This window comes from Lissotriton helveticus, chromosome 8, assembly GCF_964261635.1.
Source record: "Lissotriton helveticus chromosome 8, aLisHel1.1, whole genome shotgun sequence".
Classification (NCBI taxonomy): domain Eukaryota; kingdom Metazoa; phylum Chordata; class Amphibia; order Caudata; family Salamandridae; genus Lissotriton; species Lissotriton helveticus.
Window position 1 is genome coordinate 361317954 of NC_136069.1, and position 13099 is coordinate 361331052.

Genomic DNA, 13099 nt, shown 5'->3' on the forward strand with positions numbered 1-13099 from the left:
TCTAGGAAGTATTCAAAGAATTCTTGTTCTCTAAGAATAGTTCTACTTTAAGCAGATTGTTTTGTGCCAAAGTTCATTTTTGGGAAAAAGTCAAATTAAATCGTGGAAAAATAGAGTTTCAAATGTAGAAGTTTTTTGTTTTGAAAAAGCGAAGGTCGAATTTCAGAGTCGAAAGAACGCTGTGTGCTAACTTCAAAAGTTATTTTCGGTGTCAAGGGAAATCATTAAATCGTCTAGGCTGGCAAAGAAATCGTCTACCACAGTAGATGAAAGTTGAACCACTTCATTAAGTAGATCAATCGTACACAGATGAGAAGCAACGCCGTCAGCATCAGTCGCATTAGCAATGTTCGTAGTTGATGGTACCTGTGTGCCTGGTGGTCCTCGTATCACACCTACAGCTGGAATTGTCATGAGATCTCAATGAATGCCGTCATCAGGATTGGTAGCCTTTGTGGGCAACACAATACATGAGCCGTTACCGGACCCAGCAATGCATCAACATCCGTTGGCATAGCTGATGGAAGTGTTAGACAGATATCCAACATGCATTCCTCTCCACAAAGCAGGCATCGTAGAACAGGTAAGATGCAATCTTGCCAAATTGGTCTGAATGACAGGAACCACGTGGTATTCAGATCTCTCAAATGAGCCAAGCCAAGGATCTATGTTATGCGTTCATGATACTGCATTGCCAGAAGAGTGCTCTCCATGGTAATTTGGGTATCGCTGGTGACTGGACTTGCCATATCGGAGCAGGAGGAATAAAAATAGTATCCCTGCTACGAGTCCCAAGATGAGAGTAGGGCCGCCGAACACAGAGTGTATGAAGTTAGGAAAAATGCCAAGGACTGCTTCAAAGGGTGTAACAGTCCCGAAAAAATCGTCTTAAATACATGTACAATACCACTGGTATTAGACATGTTTAAGATACGACCTAACATTTCTGTGAAATGTATGGGGCAGTTTGTTGATAATAATGCATGTATCTCTGCAGAGGACCTTGCAACTTGTAGATCATACGTCTCTCTGGACGAGGTCAGTGGCACAGTTTTTTTTACAAAAGAATGGCTTTCATTCTGCTTAAAGTATCTATTCGTATAGAAGAGATGTTCAGTAAAGGCCATAGTGGCGACTCCACATCTGTCTTAGTTTTTGGAAACAATACTTGCATACAACAACAGACCCTGGCAGACACACTAACGAGATAGGTTGTCCCTGGCATCATTCCACAACAGCTGTGATCATTCAGCATTATGTAGCTTCCATTGGAAAGCTGGCAAAAATTGGATCTATCACTGCCGCCGGGAAACCCTGCAGGTGGCATGATAAGTTGTTTGAAGAACCCTCACAGGCTCCATATAAATTAATGCCTTGACATAGAAGTGTTCCGCTCAATGTGGTTTTGCAATTTTTACCACTAAGAAATACCTCCATTCCCTCACTCCAACATTTGTGTGTGTATGGTAAATCCGGGTCAAATTTATGTACTCTTTACCCAACCTTTCATACAGACCTGCGGGTATGTGTTTTAAGCAATACTGAAACTGGAAAATCGTCACTGGTATCGTGATGGTGCCATATATTATCCACTCAACGGCTGGTTTCTCAGAAACGGTCAATGGTAATCTCTCCAGTTTTTCTATGCTCAGCACCGGATAGTCTGCTCCCCTCTGTGCCAAAGAGATTTGTTTATCTGTAAGGTTAAATCCAGTAAACAATGACGTGGTGTTGATTAGACGCCAAGGCACATAGCCAGAACGAAGGTTTTGTAACGTCCAGCCGAGCAGCATTATAGAACGCAATTGAGACAGGCCATGTTGTAACATTAGCAAGTCTTGTTCCATTATGTCTATGGCACAGGATACGATGTTGTCCAAAGAATAAATTCTGGACGACAGAGTTGTTAACCTATTGTCAACTACAGAGAGAGCTTTCTCTAAATTAATAGGATCAATTTCTCGTATTCGTTCTGCAGTTGCCATTTGTTCCATGCTTCATTATAAGCAGCGTATATACCGGCGTCTATGAAACATTTATAACGTGGTTTGCGAGGTCCAAGTAAGAATTCTCTCAAATCAATGTTATTTTTGAGTAAAGTTAAGTGTTGTTTTATTTCTAGGAGTGTGGATTTTTGTAGCCTCTCAAGGCACAGTTTTCCTACACTGTAAGTTGTTATTATCCCTGGATGTTGTCTCTGGACATATCTTGGATCTGGCCTAGTTACTGTAAACCCTTGTGTCTTGTTCAGGAATCTATCTTGACTGTTATTTGTGTCTGTGGGCCAGATTAACCATTGTTTCCATTCAGTATTAGTTTTGTTTTGTTGTAAAATATAATTTATGTCTACCTCCTCATCTGTAGTTCTATTACTATCAGGTGTGGGCTTAGGTATGGATGGTTTGTTTAAATCTTTTATCTTAGCCAGGCCAAGACAAGATGTCTGTTGAACAGTTTCATTTAAAAACAATATTTGTTCTGGGATAATGCAGGCTCTGAATAATGCTTCTAAACCTTGTACCTGACAGTCTTGTGTGCCCCAGGCAGTTTTTGTCTCAATGTTGTCTTTCCAAAAGTCAAAGCCTAATGTGGACATTTGAGCATAAAAGGCCGCAGAATAATTTGTTTAGTATTTGTTAACATACTTTTCATGCATGTCTTATTAACAGTTTTTAAAGTAAAAGGTTTCTGGATTTGTGACATTAAAACCTGTAAAGTATGGGAACTTTCTATAGAATGTTTTAGAGCTACCTTTTGGTGGCGTTGGGCAATGTTCCCATTGATTATAAGCTAAAAGATTTCTAGGGTTTGCAGATTTGTGCAAATAATGATGACCAAAATGATTAGAACAATACATTTCTTCATAATTTGATGAAGCTTCTAAGTATTCAGGTTTTGCTCATTTTGCTGACATTTCTAAGTCTGCCATCATGTTATTAACAGTTTCAAAGTCCCAATCATCAGAAAATGTACTCGGTAAAACAAAATCACTCAAGGAAACCTTAAATTGGTGTGGAATCCTCAACAGCTCTACCGGGCCATAAATGTCAAAATCTGTTCTGTCCCATGCTATACTACCAGGTAGTGAAACGGCTGTGATGTTCACTGATGACAGGTCTCTTTGTTTACAATGAGATGATTTGTGTGGCTTCAGGAGCAAGTTGATGTTCTTACTTGCTGTGTCCATTTTATTATATTTCCCATCTATAAGCTTTCCAAAACTCAAAACAAGAATGAGCCATAGTAGGAGAAAAAGTACACCTAACACAATCCAAAGTTCAATCCATGGTGATACTAGGTATGTATTTGTAAGCTGGTGAAAAAGTTCTATTACTTGTTCCTTGAAAGTTTTGTTTGTGGCATCGTTTTAGGCTCACTGGAAACCTCAGAAAAGGTATCAAAGTTGATGAAATAGCCAGAGGCAGTTCTATCAATTGTTGGTATTGCATCCGGATTATTTGAAATCGCTGGAGCTGCTTGTTCCCTTGACATGTTAGTATAGTCAGATGCTACATCATTGTAGACGGGAGTTTCTTGACGAACTGTTATTTGGGTTTCAAGAGGCCCAAATCCCATGGCTTTGTTGCATAGTCCTTCTTTTCTCACTGCAGATTCTTCAAAGGTGATGAGTCTTTCAGTTTGAATCTCTTGGATGGTAGCAAGATTTGGTCGTCTGCTACATCTTTGGAGTCCACTGGGCCTACTACTTATTATTGTTATACATGGTGTGGTTTCACCAGTTCAATTGATACGGACCGGTTCTCCTTTTTTCCAGAAAGGGGCGGCAGTAACACTGTTCTTGATCCGTGGACTGCTAGTACATGTACTGGTTTTCTATAAGAAGGCCCAAATTCCTTCTTATCAGCTATTTTTTCTCCGACCAGATCCCCAATCTTTGGAATCCAGACAGGTCTTGCTGGGACAGGTGTTTTTTCTTCAGTGGCCGTTGGCTTTTATTTGGTGTTGCTTAGACTTCTTCTTGTTTTGTTTAAGTCCTGTAAAACAGCCAAACAATCTTTGACATTAAAGGGTTCTTGTTCTACCAATGAAGTATGACGATCGAGGTCTTCGACCATCATTCTAGTACCAAAAAGGATTTCATATGGAGTGATTCCACCCAGAGAATTTCTTGGCAGGTTCTTAAGACTACGTTGGACACTTATTAGATGTTTAACCCACCCGTCACCCAAACCTAATACCCTAGCTGTTATAGATTGCTTTATGTCACGGTTTTTTCTTTTCACAACCGAATTTCCCTCAGGATGGAATGGACTTGTGTACCGCAATGCAACGCCCAAGCTGGCCATTGCCTCCTTGTAAGGCAGAGAGCTAAAAGCAGGACCCTGGTCAGAATGTAGCGTGCCGATTGCATTTGTGCCGATAAAGACTCGCAAATCTTTTATAACAGTTCGGTCGTCAGCCGAGCGCTGAGGCCACATCCAAATGAATCTTGTCCTAGTATTTGTGGGACCGCTTTTGTCCATGGGGACGTTTGAGCGTGGATAGTCTAATGCAATCTAATAATGGTGTCTATACTGGGCTGGTTACACTGTAATCAGGAAACTGGTGGAGCTCCAGGCTGTGATCTCTGTAGCAGACATCACAATTAATACCAAATTCATAAATGTGGGCATTCATCCCTAGCCACCAGTACATCTCTTTTAACTCTAGTAGAGATTTTGAGATCCCTTGATGTATCAGACCGTCTCCCATATGTGCTTCTTGAATCAAAGCACCTCTCCGATTCCTGTTTGGAATTACCCTATCCCCCAATCCAGGGATTCGAGCAAAACTAACAGAGTTTGCATCAATTATGTATGTATATTCGAGTGGATAATTTAAAGGTAATGCAGCTCCGCTGCCTTTGTTTGTGGCATTGACAGCGAGCAGGGTTTATTTTATTTAGTGTATTTTATATAGCGCGCAGCTACCCCAACGGAGTGTCCCGGCGCTCCTGTGTATACTCAAGCTAAGTCTAACTCAGAAGGAACTAGCAGAAGAGAAAGGTTTTTAAAGCTCTTCGGAAGGGGAGTTCTTCCTGTATCGTCCGGATGTAGATGGGAAGCTTGTTCAATGGGAGGAGGCACAGACTTGGGTTTCACCGTCTATTTTTGTTTTTGAATGAGTGATTGCAGCTATGCAAGCCGTTTGCACAGCTGCTTTGGCGGCTTGATCAGCCAAGGAATTCCCTTCAACGTGAACGCCATCACGCTGATGACTCAGTGTATGGATCACGTGAGTCTTTTTTAGTTCTTTCTGTAAAAGAACTACTTGTTCCCAAAGCAATTTATGCTTGATTGTGCCACCTTTTGCGTCTTTGAAACCTCTTTGAACCCAATTCTGCAAATATTAATTGTAAGACTGGACGCAGTAATACGAGTCGCACACTATGAGTGTGGGGAATTCGCAATCTGTATTTTCCAGCGCCATTTTAAAAGCCTGTACTTCAGCTCACTGAGCTGTACAGTCTCCGAGAGATTGAGTTTTTGTGACCATAGGTCTGAATTTACCATCGCGCCAGCGACCTTTAACAATCGCGGACAGCACTGTAGGCTTGTTTTCCTCCAATTGTGGGCTGTGCTGATCCGTCTGTATATATTATACAGCCGTAATGTTCTAGAGGCAGAATTTCAGTGGGCAGAGGACATTCTTGTTCGTATCGGAGAAATTCTTGTGTCTTCAAGTAAGGGTCAAAAACATATTCAACGTCTGTCGCAGCAACAGAATTAACCCATTGTATCCATCTTGGATGTAGAGCTTTTGCATTTGGAATGCTCTCCTTTGTCACTGCCTCTAAGGCAGGTACAGGAGTAACGCCTTTTATGCGTTTGCCCTGCGTGAGGGCTCTCTCTTTTGCTACTGCAGTTTGAACCGCTGTCCGAATTTTTTCTGTTGAAGTGAATTTCATTTCAGCTTGTGTGTACAAGTGTGATTTGTAAGCTATTGGTACCTTTTCACCTTCATTAACCCCTTCCATGCTCATGACGAGCTCAGCTCGTCATGCAGTACACTGCTTGTGTGCTCATGACGAGCTCAGCTCCTCATGAACAATGGGATTTAAGGGAGTTCAGCACGAAGAGTGAATTTTGCTGTAGCATTCAAGGTGTTAAAGGTTAGGTATGTGAATCCGCATCTCCCTGAGATGATTCAGGTTACAAGGTTGGGTTAGTTTACGCATGTTTGCAAATATGTTGTTGCTAACATGTCTGTTTGCACTGAACGCAAAATTTCTGTGTGCTTTTGAGTCCAATTAGTAGCTTTGAGGGGTGATTAGTTCGTAGAGAGGTTTAACCCTTTCTGCGTAATTTAGAATGTATGTCTTCCGAAGTTCAGGAATCCTAAAACTGACTGTAAGTTTTTCAGCGTTTTTGGAGGTTGGAGCAGCGCACATTTTTCTAAAAGGTTTGCTGCCAGGCTTTTGCCTTTACTTCAAAGTTCATATCCCAAGAATAGGACATTGAGGTGGGCAATTCTTGATTTTTTTAAATTGAATTCATACCCTTCAGAGGTGAAGCCAAGAATTATGGTGTTCACCCTGATCAAGTGCCTGTCCAAATCATCGTATGTAAGATAGATGTGATCGACATAAGATAATGCCTCATCATCATACGTTTTGTAGTAACTCTGTTACTCTGGCTGTAAATAATCCAGGACTGTTCTCGAATCCCTGGGGGAGACGACAAAAGTGTTGTTGTGTCCCCATTATTGAGAAAGCGGTCTAGTACCTGCTTTCAGGTGCAATGTTTTGACAGAAGAAACCGTTTGAAATATCTAATGTTGTTTTGTATTTTTTGCGCACAATGTTATTCATCAGTGCTGCACTGTGTGCATTTTGTACTGCAAAGGTTTTGCAACAGGAATTTAAATGCATGTGTTCCAAAACTAGAGGATTGTTCAGGGAAGAGGTGCATGTTTCAATCACCCCTTGGTATTCAAGTTGATCTAGGATTTCCCTCACCTGATTTCTAAATTCTTGTTTAACTGGGTACTGCTTCTGAGCAGTTGGTTGATTTTTCAACTGGATCTTGTGGTGAGGAGAATCCTCATCCCATCCCACATGATTTTTATATAATGCTGGTGCCTGGGCCACAGCCCATTTTCTGGCCTAGGTGTGATTTTTGCGAATAGGAATATGATTTGAGAATGCTGGCATAATGATCTCTTTGCCATGTGGGCACTCCCTGACAAATTCAGGTGGCCAACCTTTTTCAGCCAGAAGAATGTCATAACCCTTACATAGTTTTTACCAAAAGAGGGCTTTTATTTTCCTAGTTATGTCCCCCTCTATTCAGAGTGTTACTTCATATAACTTATGTGGTACACTAACCCTGGTATCTGTAGTTTCAACCTCAATGCATTCATTCAGGTCCACTGTCTCCAGATGATCCTACAGGATCTTGTGAGCTATGGTAACCTATGATGCGCTGTCCAGCATTGTCTGGGCCCACTCCCCGTTCTTGAGTTGTGTCGTCAAGATCCTCAGCATGTTCTTTTTGGTGAATTGAGTTTTCTTATTTTTTGGAACGTGTTGATCGTCTTTGGACTTCACGCGTTCTTCCTTGTGTTCTGATACTCCTCTTCTTTCGGATTTCTGCGACGAAGTCTGGAAAGTACGAGAGGAACGTGTTTCAGTATCTTGATATCTATCAGGTTTTCTCAAATTATACCTGTTTCTGAGGTTATACCTCTTTTCGGAGGGCTCCTTTTGAGGAGACCTACCTCTGGATTGGGAGCGCTTCTCTTTAGGAAGGGTCTGTCTAGTATTTTCCCACTTCTTTTTAGGAGTAGTGAGTGTATTTTTAAAAAAAAAGCTTTTCAGGATTTTCTGTTAGTTCGGGCTTTACCGGTTTCCCTCCCAAACTATCTCTTCCTAGTTCTTCATAGGTTTTTTCTATTATACTTGCCAGATCATATGGTTGCTCAGTTACATCAAGTTCTTTTAGTATTTGGCCGATTGCCACTGAGGCTGCTTCACCTTTAATATTAGCTAATATTATAGCCGAGACCTGTTTGAAATCTTTCAGTAATTTCATACCCAGATTTAAAGCAGGCTCTGCCCCATATTCATTTTGAATTTGTTTCAGGACGTCTGGTATTACCACCATGTACAGAACACCAGGTGTTTTTGTGTAGATTGTAGCAAAGATGGCACCCCAAGTGTCACAGTCTTCCCGGTGTGGTGCAATCCCCATTGGTAAACAGATTGTAAGAATCCTGTATTTCTCATGAGGCGTACTATCGGGAAATACAGCCTCGATCTGAGTAATTTTTTGAGCTAACCAGAATGGAATGTGTTCCCTTTTTGAGGGTAATTTACCGATGGCTGACTGTATTGTCTGTGGTGTAATTTTGTTTGTATTCCCCTAATGAGGGGTGTGCTGTGGAATTCCTATAGCAGGTTGGACTGTTAGAGTCCGCATGACATATTGTACCAATTGTCTATGGATTTTAATTAATTGTTTTAGCTGGGCTAATAGTTCTGGACCAGTCATTTGTTCAATGGCAGGATGTGGTGTATAGCTAGCTAGTACCAGCCATGTTGCTCCTGGTCTCCTTAGTGGAACGAGCCTGGTAATGTGATTTTGATGTTGTAGGGCACCTTTAAACCAGAGATAATGCTCTTGGTAAGTTAGTGGAATTTCAATGTCCTCGAAAGGAACGTATTCCGCTGGATGTTCCTCTATCTTTTTGCAGTGGAACACATGTGTTGTTGGATTTGCTTGTGGAAAGATAATCCACGAATAGAATACCTCTGTCTGGTGATATTCATGTGCCTCTATGACAAATATAACTCTACCACCTCTTGGTGATAGGCCATTTTCTATAAGCTTTATAGCTATTGTTTTCCGCACATTTTCCGGGATGTTTATAGCATCCGGGTCGTCATGTCGGAAACCCGTAACGTCAAGACGTGGTTGATTTGCATTTACTGCACTTCCACCTTCCTGGGCTTATCCTCGTCGGTATCGGACATTTTGTTCGAAAGTCTTGCAGAACAAATTTCAAGGAAATAAAGATAAGGTGCACAATATTTTGGAACACTGTTTCCTACAACGTTGAACAAAACCAAAACTAATAAATAGGATTTTCGTCCTACTCAGTTATGGCGGATATTTTATCCTTTAACCCACTCCAGACGTCTATTGGAGTATTTTACGGGATAAAGGGGTCTCTGTGAAAAGCACGAGTGAGTTACTCTAGTATCTAGCGTTAAATTAGTGCCTTACCAAACGTTGGATGCCATGTAGTGTAGTTTCTATATTCCCAATAGGCTCTGCGCATTGGAATAATATATCATATAGATGTGACGTAGGACTTATGTCTACTAGGTCTCTATCGATATATTAGACTTAATTGTGAGTGCCAGCTAGCTCAGACGTCACTAGAAACTTTCCCGATTTCACAAGAAGGGATTTAGTTTCTGACAACCGCATAAACATGACAACTTTGTTTCCCCAATCTTCAGAGTCGTGGAAACAATAGATAGATATTTTACTTGTGGTTGCTTTGTTTCATCAGAGGTGCAGAGAAATAGATAGATGGGCGTTTTCAATAAAAGATATTTATTGAACAGTCTTCTGTCTCATGCAGAAGAAATGAACTGCTACAATCGTAATACTGGTTGCAAAGTATAATGCGTACAGTAAGAAGAGTATTTTGAAATAATACTGTAAAAGCATTGTATGGCTCCTAGACCATAGATAAATACATACAAAAATAACAAAGGCTAAAAAGTACTCAGCTGGTGCTTCTAAAATACGCCTACCCCGATGTACCTAATCTAATCTAGTATGAGGGAAGGAGTAAGTGAGGTGTAGCATAAATGTAGTATTCCTTTGCCAAGAATCTATCCAAGAATTCTCTAAGGGTCTAATCAGCTCCGTACCGTGGTTTAGAATGAAGAAGGTAAGGCTCAGGACTCGATTTCCCAACAACCCGCAAGGGTAGCTTGGAAACACTGGAGCTGGATTTCTCGGAAGAGAAAAGACAGCATCTCTCTCAGTGCGTCTGCTGGAGGGTCGGCTTCCTTCGGCACCTGCTGTAGCAGGATGCGTTGGGCAAGTAGATAGTCGAACTGCTCCAAACCACCGTGTGTCGGCTAAGGCAAGTGTGGGCATATTTATACCTTGAAGGTGCCAAGTTTGACGTAAAGGTGGACATAATAACGTCATCAAAGAGTCTCAGATCTTTGAAAACTCCATGAGTTCTTGGACAAATCAATATTCAAGCAGGAGATCTGATAGAAACAGATGCAGAGATAAGAGAAGAAGCAAGGTCCTTTATGAGGAGTCTTTACACGGAAGACAAAGATCCTAAGGGGGAGGATTTAGAATCCTGGCTGGTAACAAAACATCTGCCGCAAATGTCTGAAACGGATAAAGTATACCTGGAAAGTGAGATAACAGAAGGGGAAATTTTAGGTCAACTGAAGAAAATGAAAAGAGGGAAAGCTGCAGGGTCAGATGGGTTGCCAGTGGAGATCTATTCGGACAACAAAGACCAATTAATAGCTCCATTAAGGGAACTCTTCAATCTTTTATTGATTCATGGCTATTCTACACCTCCCTCATGGGGAGAAGCCATTATAACGCTCATACCAAAACCAAATAAAGACTTAAAAAGAATAGAGTCTTATAGACCTATCTCATTGCTGAATACAGATATGAAGATTTACTCTGGTATTCTAGCCACTAGACTATCGAAGGTCATAAAATCCATAATTCACCCTGACCAGAGAGGCTTTATCCCAGGGAGACAGTTAAACGAATTAACATTTCAAGCAATAGGGGCCATAGACTACGCTAACGCTAAAAATCTCCCACTGGCCCTGGTTGCCATAGATGCGGCTAAGGCCTTCGATCAGGTAAATTGGAAGTATCTATGGGCCACAATGGCGGCTTTTGGGTTCCCTCAAATCTTCATAGAGGCGGTTAGATCCTTATACCACAATCCAAAGGCAAAGGTCTTAGTCAACGGAACTCTATCTGAGTGGTTCGATATATCTCGAGGTACTAGGCAGGGTTGTCCTTTGTCTCCCCTTTTGTTTGATGTTTATATTGAGCCTTTTGTTTGTGGGATTAGAGAGGACAATATTATTCAACCATTTCAGCTTGGAAATCTGCCACTGAAGGTGGCGTTGTACGCAGATGACCTTCTTTTATATACCTCGGATCACTCGGTAGCCATTCCAAGGCTATTTCTTTTATCGGAAGAATTTGGGAAACTGTCTGGTTACCAGATAAATAAGGAGAAAACGGAGATTATGGGATGGAATAATAACATACACATATCGGGCGCAAAACAAAATATGAGGTACCTGGGAATTTACCTAACCCAATCAATAAAAGATATTACATCACTCAGTTGGCAAAAGGTGGTTAAAGATATTAATAAAACCTTAATAAGATGGGGGAATTTGCCATTAAATATATACGGTCGGGTCAACCTCATTAAAATGACAATCCTTCCAAAATTGACTTTTCTATTTAACTGCATCCCCTTATCATTTTCACTAAAAGACATTAATATTCTACAGGGTAAAATTGGATCTTTTATATGGGCCTGTAAGTCAACAAGAATTGCATGGAAGAAATTGAGGAGGGGTTTAAAAATAGGAGGGCTCGCCCTCCCTGATCTTTTGTCATACTGTCATGCATTTCATTTTAAAAACTTTAGGCTTCTTGCAAATAAGTTAGATGCATCATCACAGGGCCGCTTGTTTCAAGCTCTATTAACTGATTCACCTTACGACCATGATTACTTTATATTTAAGTTTGGAGACCAGAATTTTTTTTTTTAAATTCGCCTTAAAATCTTACAGACTGCACTAAAAAATTGGGGGTTCATTAGGAAGACATTTGATATTCCTTATTACCATACACACTCCCCAATATGGGACTCTCCTGGCACTCCTCAATGCCTCCAGGACCAACTGTCACAACCCTTGAAAACAGCTGGGTTAAAAAAATGGGGGGTTCTCTGGGCAGATTCGCGCCTAGTGAGTTGGAACTCCTTAGTACAACTCACAGATGGACAGGTGACAAGGTTCAAATACTATCAACTATCTGCCTGGTGGTCCAGTCAAAATATGCAAAGGGAGAAAGATACAGATATTCTCGATGCAATTGGCAGAGGGGGGAAATGGGTAAAAGAGCTTTCATTTTGGTACAATTTGATGATTAAGGAAGAGGAGAGTAAAATGCATTCGGAGATAATAAAGTTATGGGGAAACGGTATATCTGAGCCCCCTGAAGAGGTCAGTAAAGGATGGTTAGATTCCTTTTCTCTCTCACAGAGGCTAATTAAACCAGCCAATTTAAGACGCAACCACCTGTTTACGGCTTGTAGAGTTTATTGGACACCGGCCAAATTGCATAGGATTACACGAAACAACTATTATTGTCCCCGTTGTAATCATAACGCAGCTGATGATATCCATATCTTTTTGGAATGTCCAGTTATTCAAGACTATTGGAAAGCGATAATGGATTTTTTGGGTGATGTACTTTCAATAACCATTATATGTTCTCGCAGACTCGTCTTTTTTGGTCTATTGAAAGACTATAATATCAATAGTTTGGATACTCAGTTCATCTTTTACATAATAGCTATTGCAAGGAGACAAATTTGCATGGAGTGGAAGTCAGCGTCTCCTCCTAGATTTGCAGTATGCCTGAAGTATATAATGGAAGTATGCAAAATGGATCTGGCTGGCCGTAGTGTGAACACTGAGAATGTCTGGTCTAAATTGATGGTCTGGATAAATAGGTGAGCGGTCCCGTGATTATGCCAGAGGTTGTGTCGGTCCTGTCCTCCACCAGGCCTAGGGTGCCTAAAATAGGCCTGGAGGAGTAGGATAAGGAAAACAGCCTACCTCTGGGACATCCCTGTCTGCTATGATACTGTTTCCATGGCGGACTCGAAAAAAAAACAACAACAGTATAAGAGGCAACAGGGAGGCCCATCTAGAGTATATATATTCTGGTGGCATATATGAGGACAAAAAAAAAACAAAAAAAAAAAATATTCAAGCAAGGGGAAGTCCCTAGCTGCTGAAGCCGAGTTTTCCAAGAAATGGTTGTGGATTTTCGGAACTAGT